Genomic DNA, 12,535 nt, shown 5'->3' with positions numbered 1-12,535 from the left:
GGGAAGGTTTTTTTGCTCTTTGGGCTTAAGGAAGATAATGAGGTGCAGCAGGCAAGCTAGTCTTAACAGGAACCAAGGAGAATCCTACGTGAAAAATAATATTTGCAGTAATGCTTGCTGCCTGTGTCGAAAGTAACGATGTTGACCTTCAGTATATTTGCTAACATATATTTAACTTGATTTAAATCTCAGGTTAATGTGACTTTATTACCTGCTAGCAGACTTTTCAAAATATAGTCATTTCAGTAAGAGTTTGAATTTAGTAGCTATTTGTCGAGTACCAGCGATGCGCTTGCTTCACTGTATTTGGTGATACCAGCTCAGCACACAGGAGTTTGCACAGAGCCTGAGAGCTTCCTGGTTCGTTGGCACATGGAAGGTCATTTAAATGCCGCCAGCAGCTAATTGTTGTTCACTTCCCCTCTGTGTCACCTAGGCTGGCAGCTGACTGCATCTCTGTCAACACCCTAGTGGTGAGGCATTTTTTGCCTGGGTAGAGAATTGATTGTGTAGAATGACATTTTAATTTATTTTGCTTTCATTTGATTATCAACAACGTAAGTTTGAAATATTTAACTCATCCAATAATAGGAATTAATATGTGCACATTGATCTCTCAGTAGAAAAGGGTGTATAAAGAAACATTGTTTTTCTTTTCAGTGTATTTCATGTACTATTTCCTGAAGTATTCTTGCCTCTGATCCCAGATGTGTCTGCTCGGTGTGTCTACTTGTTCTCCCTCCCTTCATGTTTTTTCCCTTCCTTCTGTCTAGCCTCACAAATGGGATCATATAGTTCACATGGCTTTGGATTTTCCTCTTTTAAAAAAAAAATCAGTTGGGAGCAGTGGTGCCTACCTGTAATCCCAGCAACGTGGGAGGCTGAGGCAGGAGGATCCCAAGTTGGAGGCCAACCTGGGCAACTTAGTGAGACTCTGTCTCAAAATAATAGAATAAGACTGGGGAATGAAGGGAAGGGAGGTGGAAGGGGAATAGGAGGGACAGTAGAATTAATTGGACGTAACTTTTGTGTCCTTGTATTTGAATAATGACCAGGGTAACTCTGCATCATGTATAACCACAAGAATCGGATCCTAATTAGAATAAGTCATACCCCATTATATGTAATATGCCAAAAAAATTCTAATGTCATGTATATCTAAAAAGGAAAAATTTTAAAAAGCCCCCAAAAGTCACTGACTTGATTCCAGGATAGTGGAAAGACTTGGCTGGGTAGTCATTTTATGGTTTGATTTCTAAGCTATGGGTGAGAATAGGGAAGACTAGCTGTTTATTTAGCGGGAGAGACCCTGGGTTCAAACCCCAGTACTGCCAAAAAAAAAGCAAAGTTCTACTGAATTTTTTTTTTGTGTGTCTGCAGAGTGTGGCACTGTATAGCTGTGCGATCATCGGTACTAATTCTCTACTAACAGTGGGATAGGGCTTGTTTAAACAGAAGCCAGGGATTTTATGAGTCCTATTCCTTGCTTCCATAGATGCTCTTCCATCTCTCATTCTTCCCAGATCAATTCCAGCCACCCCCTGTCTTATCCCCGACCGTGTCAGTTCATCCCTTAGTCTAACCTCGCCTCCTTCTCGGGGTTTGGAGAGCATCTTACACATCCCTCCATTCTGTCATTCAGCAGCCTAACTTTGTGCTGTCTGCATGCGTCCTACCTTCTACCTCCCCTGGAAAACTGTACTGTCCCTGAGTCAGGCTTTTTGCAAACTCCAGAGGTCTGGTGAGTCCTGGGTCTGGGAGACAGGAGGACAGAAGGGCCCACCCAGACCTCTGGTTTTAGTGGGAACTGTGGGAAGTAGAGGGGGACGGGCAGTGACTAGACCCCATCCGCAGTTTAGGGAGAGGATTGCTTAAGCCCATTCTGGGTGTTAACGTGAAGTTGTTTATCCACCTGGATGTACCTCAGAAGAGCTTGGTGAAATGGATTAAAACAGACGCCTGGTCCCCTCCTAGGAGAAGTCATTTCCCTCGGCCAGGGTTAGAGGCTGGCCATTTGTAATTGGCAGGTTTCCCCAGTGGCTCTGCTTTGTGCTGCCTGGGTTGAGAATTCTTTTCTGGGTAAAGACGTGATGCAGGAGCTTCTCAAGCAGTTCATAGTTTACTTGGGAACACAGCATGATATACATAACGTGGAGATTGAGTACAAAATATAAATGCTTGCCAAGCCGTTCTTCGTGGGGAGCTGTCCATTCAGGTCAGCATTAGAACAGGCTTCATAGGAAAAGTGAAATGTCAGTAGGGCCTGAGAGGACAGAGCCCTCTTAGGAGGGCTTCACTTAGCCACACACAGACACAGGCGCTGGCTTCTAAAGGGAGACGGTGGAATGGAGTGACTGGGCCGGGCCTCTGGAACTGGCTGCGGGGAACAAGTTATGGATCCAGCATGTCCTGGTGTGTGACCTGGGGTGGAGCCATACCTGGGCCTCAGGGTCCACAGCTACTCAGTGGAAGTCAGAGTTCTAAAAATTAAAAGGGATGATTTACAGAAAAATCTTACCATCTGGTAAGGCTTTGATAAAGGTGATATTTGAGTAGTAGGTTAAATGCAGATTCAGGTTTTATCCTGAATCTTTCAGGGAAGTCAGATGTGGCTTATAGAGAGTGAGGGCTCAGCAGGGAAACAGGAAAGAGGGGCTGACATACGGTGTGGGCTTGCATGGATTTTCTACTTTGAGGCTCTCAGCCCTGACCAACCACTGGTTTACTACTGAGGCAGAATGAGCCTGCATAGGTCTCGATCCACTGGGTTGTTTTCTGAGGAGCGCAGTTCGTGGAGCTAAAAGTCAGGTCACAGTAGATGTGTTATGGTTTGGATGTGAGGTGTCCCCCAAAAGTTCATGTGTGAGATAACGCAAGAAGGTTTGGAGGTGAAATGATCTGGTTACGACAGCCTTAACCCAGTTAGTGAATTAATCCCCTGATATGGATTAACTGAAGCGGGTAGGGTGTGACTGGAGGAGGTGGGTCATCTAGGGCATGTAGGGTACCTATCTGGTGAGCTGAACTTTGTGTCTCTCTGCTTCCTGATCATCACGTAAGCCGCTTCCTTTCACCACACTCTTCTGCCACGATGTTCTGCCTCCTCTCAAGCCCCCAGGAATGGGGCCTGCTGTCTGTGGACTCTGAAACTGTGAGCCCCCAAATAAGCTCTTTGTCCTCTTTAAAATTGTTCTTGTCATTTCTTTTAGTCACAGCAGCAAAAAAGCTGACTGAAACAAGACGTGATCAATGTATGGGGCAACATTTCTTCCAAATCCTATTTAAAAAATGAGCTGGAATAGGGTTGACATTTATTTTCCTTCCGAGCCTTCCTCCTGCCACAGAGTTTATCACAGAGTTTTGGATGAAGTTTTAGGACTCTGGGAATCAGGTTTCTCCTTCACTGTTTCTGCAGGAGTGATGCCACATGCCCAGGGGCAGGGCTGGGTGGTCCACTCCCGGTCCTCTCTCCTCTTCTCCCTCCCCCAACCAGAAATAAAGTCCCTTCTCCCATAAGAACGTGGCGTCGGCATTGTGTAGGAGTGTGACCACGTGGAGAAGGACTCTTAACATGTACTGTGTGAACTCTAAGTCTCGGGGACTAGTGATCATTTTTAGAGAAAAGATATGATAAAAGGGGAGGGGAAGAAGAGGAAGGAAAGGGTTGAAGCAGTCAAGATAAGAAGAGAATGCGGGAAGGAGATCATTGAAGTAGCTATTTACTTGTTTGCATATATGTATTATATATTGATCAAACATATATACTATTATATATATTTACCAACCATATGCATAGTCCAAATGTAAGATATGGAGAATGAATTATTTGTAATTATTTTATGGTGATAAAGTGTTCAGTAATATGTATTTTTTTGATTTAAAATTTTTTAAAAAAATTTGTTCTAATTGGTTATACATGACAGAATGCATTTTGACACATTGTACACAAATAAAGCATAACTTCTCATTCCTCTAACTGTGCATGGTACTGAGTCACACCAGTAGTGTAATCATACATATATATGGGATAATAAGTCTTTCTCATTCTATTGTCCTTCCAATCCCCACCATCCCCTCCCTCCCCTCACTCCCCTTTGCATAATCCAAAGTTCCTTCATTCTTCCCTACCCACCCCCCATTATGGATCAGTATCTGCTTATCAGAGAAAACATTCAGCCTTCGGTTTTTTGGGATTGGCTTATTTTACTCAGCATGATATTCTCTAGTTCCATCTGTTTACCTGCAAATGCCATAATTTCATTCTTCTTTAAGGCTGAGTAATATTCCATTGTGTTTATGTACCACATTTTCTTTACCCATTCATCTGTTGAAGGGCATCTGGGTTTGTTCCACAGTTTAGCTATTGTGAACTGAGCTGCTATAAACATTGATGTGACTACATCACTGTAGTATGCTGATTTTAAGTCTTTTCAGTATAAACTGAGGAGTGGTATAGCTGGGTCAAATGGTGGTTCCATTCTAAGTTTTCTGAGGAATGTCCATACTACTTTCCAGAGGGCGTTACACCAGTCTGCAGTCCTACCAGCAATGTATGAGTGTGCCTTTTTCCCCACATCCTTGCCAACACTTACTATTGCTTGTATTTTTAATAATTGTGATTCTGACTGCAGTGAGATGAAATCTTAGAGTAACTTTGATTGGTATTTCTCCAATTGCAAGAGATGATGAACAGTTTTTTATATGTTTGTTGATCGATTATATTCTGTGAAGTGTCTGTTCAGTTCCTTAGACCATTTATTGATTGGGTTATTTACTTTTTTGTTGTTTTTTTTTGAGTTCTTTATATATCCTGGAGATTAGTGCTCTATATGAGGTGCGTGTGGTAAAGATTTTTTTCCCATTCTGTAGGCTCTCTCTTCATGTTATTGATTGTTTCCTTTGCTGATCAGAAGCTTTTTAGTTTGAATCTATCCCATTAATTGATTCTTAATTTTACTTCTTGCACTTTAAGAGTCTTATTAATGAAGTCAGGTCCTAAGCCAACATGATAAGATTTGGGCCTATTTTTTCTTCTGTTAGGTACAGGGTCTCTGTTTGAGTGCCTGTCTTTGTTCCACTTTGAGTTGAGTTTTGTGCAGGGTGAGAGAGAGAGAGGTTTAATTTTATTTTGTTACATATGGATTTCCAGTTTTCCCAGCACCATTTGTTGAAGAGGCTATCTTTTCTCCAATGTATGTTTTTGGAGCCTTTGTCTAGTATGAGATAACCCTGTTTATGTGGGTTTGTCTCTGTGTCTTCTATTTTGTACCATTGGTCTACCTGTCTATTTTGGTGCCAATACCATGTCGATTCTGTTACTATGGCTCTATAGTATAGTCTAAGGTCTGGTATTGTGATGCCTCCTGCTTCACTTTTCATGCTAAGACTTGCCTGGGCTATTCTGGGTCTCTTATTTTTCCAAATGAATTTCATGCTTGCCTTTTCTAATTCCATGAAGAATGTATTGGGGTTTTAATAGGAATTGCATTGACTCTATTTAACACTTTTGGCAGTATAGCCATTTTGACAATATTAATTCTGCCTGTCCAAGAGCATGGGAGATCTTTTCATTTTCTAAGGTCTTCTTTAATTTCTTCCTTTAGCGTTCTGTTTTCATCGTAGAGGTCTTTCACCTCTTTTGTTAGATTGATTCCCAAGTATTTTAATTTTTTTTGAGGCTATCGTGAATCGGGTAGTTTTCCTAATTTCTTTCGCAGTGGATTCATCACGTATGTATAGAAATGCATTTGATTTACGGGTATTGATTTTATATCCTGCTACTTTGCTGAATTCATTTATGAGTTCTAGAAGTTTTCTGGTGAAAGTTTTTGGATCTTCTAAATATAGAATCATGTTGATGGCAAATAGTGATAGTTTGAGTTCTTCTTTTCCTTTTCGTATCCCTTTAATTTCTTTTGTCTGATTGCTGTGGCTAGAGTTTCAAGGACAGTGTTGAATAGAAGTGGTGAAAGAGGGTATCCCTGTCTTGTTCCAGTTTTTAGAGGGAATGCTTTCAGTTTTTCTATATTTAGAATGATGTTGGCCTTGGACTTAGCATAGATAGCTTTTACAATGTTAAGGTATGTTCCTACTATCCCTAGTTTTTCTAGTGTTTTGAACATGAAGAGGTCCTGTATTTTGTCAAATGCTTTCTCTTCATCTATTGAGGTCATCATGTGATTCTTGTCTTTAAGTCTATTTATATGATGAATCACATTTATTGATTTCTGTATGTTGAATCAACCTTGCATCCCTGGGATGAACCCCACTTGATTATGGTGCACTATCTTTTTAATATATTTTTTTTACATTATTTGTCAGAATTTTATTGAGAATTTTTGTATCTGTGTTCATCAGGGATATTGTTCTGAAGTTTTCTTTCCTTATTGTGGGCACCTATTTATTTTTAAAGAGAAATCCATTTGGGTGAAGCCAGTTTTATGGTGTTTGGGTGTGAACTGTCAATATATCATCACGTTACAGATTTTGTAGGTTGTCCGGAGGGAACCATTGATTTCTTTTTCCCAACAGTGGCCCATTGTGGAAGGATACTGATATTTACTGTAATTCTTTAATGCCATCGGTTATGCTGGGCATTAAAAAAATACTTTAAATTTTCCAAGTATATGAAACATACTGGGTAACTAGATGAACTTTTAAACATTTGCACCTTTTGGAAGAGTGAGGTCATGGTAGCACACAGACCACCATTCCCCCTCATGTAACAAAGCAGACATTGCTAGTTGATTGCTGCACATGCCACATCAAGTCCAGATAGAACCTCACGGTTCTGCTCCGTAGGACACACCAGGCAGACACTACTTGGAGATGGCTGACTGAAGTCATCATGTCAGATGAAACCCTTTGCCATCCCTAATGGAAAGCATAAAAACCCCTATCTTTCTCTCTTCCCCTTGCTGCTTTTTCTTTTCTTTTAACCTTATGGAAATGCCTAAGGATACTTTCTGTTTCCAACTGAATCACTCAATGGCTCATTGGCTGTTCCATCACTTTGAAAAGTGGGCCATTTTAGAAGTTCCTCTGGGGAATGCTGACAGAATTGCTAAGGCAAGGCTTCACTTTTTTCTTCTCTTTCTATTTTTTTTTTCTTTTTTTTTTTTTAGCTTTTTACATCGTGCTAGACATCAGTAGGAGCCAATCCCTGGAACAAATGGAAAACTATATATTTCAGCAGCGAAATCAAATAGGTTACACCCAGGGAGGGTTGGATTGCTTAAGATGGAAAGTTTTCTCTGTCAGCAGGTGAACACCAAGGGACCCCAAGTGCTCACGTCTGTCTGCTGGGCTTCTCTCGTCTCTGTGTCCTGCAGTTGCTGGAAGAGGCAGGCAAATGACCACCCAGAACAAAATAATGGGATAGCAAGGAAGAGGTAGGCTATAGTTTTTAAACTTGAGAAGTGAAATGGTTTCATTAAAAATGCATTATTCATAGGATGAAAAATGCGGCCCTCATCTTTGGTTGACACATGATTATTAGATTCCTCAGGATTACTTAAATTTGTTTTTGCAACTGACATAACACAAACGGCATCAGAACTTTTTGAACCAAGGAAGCAATTTCAGAATTCAATATTGCAGGAAAAGGAAACAAATAGGCCTTGTCTGTTAGTATACAATGGTCCTAAAAATACACAACTGCAATTTCATGGCTGACCTGTACTGTAATTTACTCCTGGTGGTTCACTTACTGAAACTTTAATTCTTGGGTCTCTACATTGGCCAAAAATGATTTGTATGTGAAAACCATTAGGTAACCTCTTTCAGTAAAGCAAAGGAAGACAGAATGATGGGTATAACTTTAATTTCTATGATGGGACTGAGGAGAACCAAAGAGGGTTTGAGTTCTTGCTGTGCAGCCTTGAGCAAGTTATCCAACCTCTCAGATCCTCTGTTTCTTTATAATATGAATGTCTTAGATTTCTGAGAGGGAAAGATGTGTTAGTCCATGTGAAGTGCCTAGCATAGGATCTGGCACATTAAAAGGACTCAACAAATTTTGTTATTTTAAAAATTATTGTATCATAGCTTTCTATGGCAGTGGTCTAGATGGCATTTAGAGAAAGTAATCTTGGAGCTGGGCATGGTGGTGCCCACCTGTCATTCCAGTGACTCAGGAGGCTGAGGAAGGAAAATCACAAGTTTGAGGCCAGCCTCAGCAACTTAGTGAGACCCTGTCTCAAAATAAAAAGTATAAAGGGCTGGGGACATGGCTCAGTGGTAAAGTACTCCTGGGTTCAATCCCAGGTACCACCTCCAAACAAACAAACAAAAAATGATCTTGGGCTTGTGGAATAGAATAACCTGTGTTTAGATATTTGATTTTAAGTCTCTGCCTATAGCACTGTTTCCATAACTCAGGTGGATTGCATGGCCCAGCTCTTGAGCCCTTTCCCTCTCTGTGCCGCTTGCCCTATGAGTTAGAAGCTCCTTCTGGTAGGAAAAAGCTTTATTTTCTTCCTCCTTGTTTCTGCATCCTCACATGACTTTCTTCTGTCAAGGAGATGTTAGCAGAGGTGAGACAGAAAATCCTGAAAAAACCAGGGAATGTTTCTGCTAGTTCCGAGTCATGCACGGTGACACCCCAAACGTTCTTTACAGTCCTGATGGAATTCCTTCCAAGTAGGGCTCTGGTTGGTGTGAGTCTCCAGAAGCTTAGCACAGCAGTGGGTCCCTTCTTTAACTCCTTGCTTTGCATGTCTGCAGCCTGCTCCAGGGTTCACAGCCAAGGTCCTTGTGATAGTCAGCGTTTCTTTGCTGTTGTGACTAAATGATCTGACCAGCACTATTATAGAGGAGGAGAAGGTTTTTTGAGGGCTCACGGTTTCGGAGGTCTGATTCCATAGAAGGCTGGCTCCATTCCTCAGGGCTCAAGGTGAGGCAGAACATCATGGCAGGAGAGGGTGTTAGAGGGAAGCAGCTCACATCACAGTGATCAGGAAGCAGAGGGAGACTCCATTCTCCAGATACAAAACATATACCCCAAAGCCATGTCCCAGTTCCCACCTCCTCCAGCTACACCCTGCTACCTAAATTAATCCCATCAGGGAATAATTCACAGATTGGACTGAGACTCTCACAACCCAATTATTTCTCCTCTGAACCTTCCTGCATTGTCTCACACGTGAGCTTTTGGCAGGCACCTCACATCCAAACCATAACAGTCCTCATCAGGAAAATTGCCAGGTGAAGAGAGGCAGATGGTAGTACCGGTACATACACATGATACTAAATCCTTTAGGAAACGATTTTGTCTTATAAGAAGAAAAGTAAAATGTCAACATTCTGCAGTAAAAGAAAAAAAAATTACACATTCGCCTTCACCATGAAAATGCCCAAGCTGATCTGATGGCAGACGAGAGACACGTGGAGATAAGCCAGTGTTTCCAGCCGTGAACACCTCACCTCGCCAACTCCCAGATAGGTGATCAGATCCAGCTGAGGACAGCACTGCTTCTTGGCTGAGCACCCAGATTCGTGAATGACAGGTGATAATTACTGCACACCGCTGAGGTTTGCATTTTGTTATGCAGGCTTATTAAAGCAATCGATAATGGTTAAACTTCTACTGTAGCTTTAATTCTCTTGTGTTGCAATTATGGCCTATCCATCCGGCTCTCTAGATGTATTCCTTAAGACTAGGAATGAAATCTTACTTTCCCAGGGCCTAGCACAACACCTAACAGATCCTAATGATTTGCCCCCTGAAGTTTTGGCTTTATTTACTGATTATTGATTTTTGCTGCACTGGGTGTCAAACCTAGGACCTCATGTGTGCTCAGCTAGTGGTGGCTTTTGTGGGTCTTTCCTCTACTCAGTGGCTGCTCTTTTCCTACATTTGTGCTTTTACTGTTGCATGCCAAAGTTGCAGATGTCAAGACAAAACCATTTTTGTCAGACTCAGATGGAATTAGCTCTGGGAAATAATGAAGGGGAAGGGCCCGAGCCTGGCTGTCTGAGAGACGTACTTACTCAAGCTCTTGCTGAAGGCCCATGAGAAATGCCTTCTCGTTCTACATGTACCCATGCTTTGCACGCCTCTCAAGAACATGGATTTCTTAAATTTATAGTTCATGCTGCACCCATGCACGGGTACATACAATGCATGGATTTCTTAAATTTATAATTCTTGAAGACTGCTGCAGTTCAGACAAGAAGGTCTTTATAGAACACCTGCCCAGCAATAGTGCCTCTCCTCCTAAGCTGAAACCAGCTTCCTCCTCAGAGTCCAAGACTCAGAAACTTTGTATCCAAGCAGCTTATATGAACCTTTCCCTGTTTTCTTTAAAAACCTCCTCTTGTGTCAATCTCTTGGAATACATCTGAGGTTTATGGTGCACACTATTCCCACTGCAGTGCTCTGCTCTGCTCTTCCTAAATAAATACCATTATTCATTGACGTCGCTCTGGCAGACACCACCATGTGCCAGGCACTGTGCTGGGTGCTAGGAGTACAAACATGAGCCAAACAGACAATCAAGAGTTCCACAATTAGAAATGCAAGCAGACCAGGCTCTCTGGTGCACGCCAGTAATTCCCAGTCACTCAGGAGGCTGAGGCAGGAGGATCACAAGTTCAAAGCCAGCCTCAGCAACTTAGTGAGACCCTAAGCAACTTAGTGATACCTTGTCTAAAAAAAAAAAAAAAAAAAAAAAAAGAAATGCAAGCAGTCTGCATACACACTTGCAAATGTCAATGAATGGGCAGGTGACTAGAATACTCACTTACCAACTCCTGCTGTGTGTCAGGCCTAGGGCCTTAAGGAAAGGTCACTTGAAGTGAGAAGAATGATCGGGGAAGTGATGGCAGGAAAAGTGTGGTAGAGGGTTAGTGAAAGCTGTTTTTTTTTTTTTTTTTTTTTTTTTAAGAATTTGTGTTGGAGACTGTTGAGAGGAAGTTTCAAAATATAATTTCAGGTAGCTTTGGATGGTAGACTAGGGTTGGAAAACTGGAATATTGACACAGATCAGGCAGGTCATGTCACTGGGAAGGAAGATGGGGATAGGAGGACCCTACCAATCTGGAGGCCAGCTACAGGCCTTATCCAGTGTAGCTCAGTGTGTTCTGGACCTTAAGAGGCATGGGACTGAGAGGGGCATCTTGTCTCTGGGCTTTGGGTCTCCAGCAGTGCCTAACATTCTGTATTTCTTACCACCTCTGGAGTGGTGTAGCTGCTGGTTTCCTGATCCACACTTTGAGAGGTAATATAATTGATGTTGCCATGCAAGAAGGTGGGTTCAGTTTTGCCAGTTTATCAGTTTTTTGTTTTTGTTTTTGTTTTTGGTAATGGGGATTGAACTCAGGGGTACTGGACACTGAGCCACATCCCCAACCCTATTTTGTCTTTTATTTAGGGACAGGGTCTCACTGAGATGCCCAGTGCCTTGCTTTTGCTGAGGCTGGCTTTGAACTCTCGATCCTCCTGTCTCAGCCTTCTGAGTCGCTGGGATTATAGGCATGTGCCACCGCCCCTGGCAGCTGATCAGGCTTTTAAAGAAGACCCATAAAATCTCAGTTTTATGCGAAATACTTTGATTTTTAATGGCGGCGATGAATGTTTGCAAAAATATGTGTAAGACGGGACACCCCTCTTTGATGCTTCATGGAATCATGAACATGAGCTGTTCTGATTCTACGCACTTGGATATTATCCCTACTGTTTTCACCCTGTTTTGTATTTTGTATTTCAGGGGATTTGTCCTTGGAATTGTATGCTTTATACTCCTCTAAATAGATTTTAAGCTTTTTAGGGACATTGATGGGATCTCCTTCGTATTTTTCCATCTGCTAGACTATGTGGCAGAATGTTTCATACCCAGTGGGAGGTCAATAGATACTAAGAAACTAACTAATGGAGACAAATGATGTATTTCATAAAGCTGGAATGCATTTTCATATATTATCAGTAGGAGTTTTATTTTGGAGCAGGCAAGCAGAAAGAGTCGCTTAATTTTATTAATCACCCTCATTTGAAAGAAAACATATTAATGGCTTTGGAAGTCTTGGCCTGCATAGGAAAAAGTGTACTGTTCCAAGGTGGTTATGATGGCTCTGGGTGAGAGAGGACAGTGCCACCTTGATGAAAGCAGACAGCAGTTAATCATGGCAAGAAGTCAGTAAAAGGTCCAGCATGCTTGATGATTGACAGGCCAGTCCTGAAGGACGAAAGGGCGACTTTTCTCATAAACCCTGATGTCACTGAAGATGATACAGGGGACTGGAATTCTTGGAGGTGGATGCACATCTCTTCACGATGCTGAGTGTCTTTGGAGGGTCAACGTCAGACAGATGCCATTAGAATCCAGCCGACCCTAGTGATTTTCCTCTGAAAACTCTCGACCTTTGCTTGTCCACTGCGCCCCTTTATGCATATGTGGCACTTAAGAGCTCAGTCACTGCCTCATTAGCTGAATCGACCCTCCTAATGGTTCTGGTAGATCACATGGAACATGTCAGCAAAAATTACCCAACTTGAAAACTTGAAAAAAAGGCAAAATAAATGATGGTTTTCCTTCTC

The sequence above is a fragment of the Sciurus carolinensis genome, chromosome 19 (genome assembly GCF_902686445.1).
Source record: "Sciurus carolinensis chromosome 19, mSciCar1.2, whole genome shotgun sequence".
NCBI lineage: Eukaryota > Metazoa > Chordata > Mammalia > Rodentia > Sciuridae > Sciurus > Sciurus carolinensis.
Note: the sequence above shows the minus strand (reverse complement) of the source record.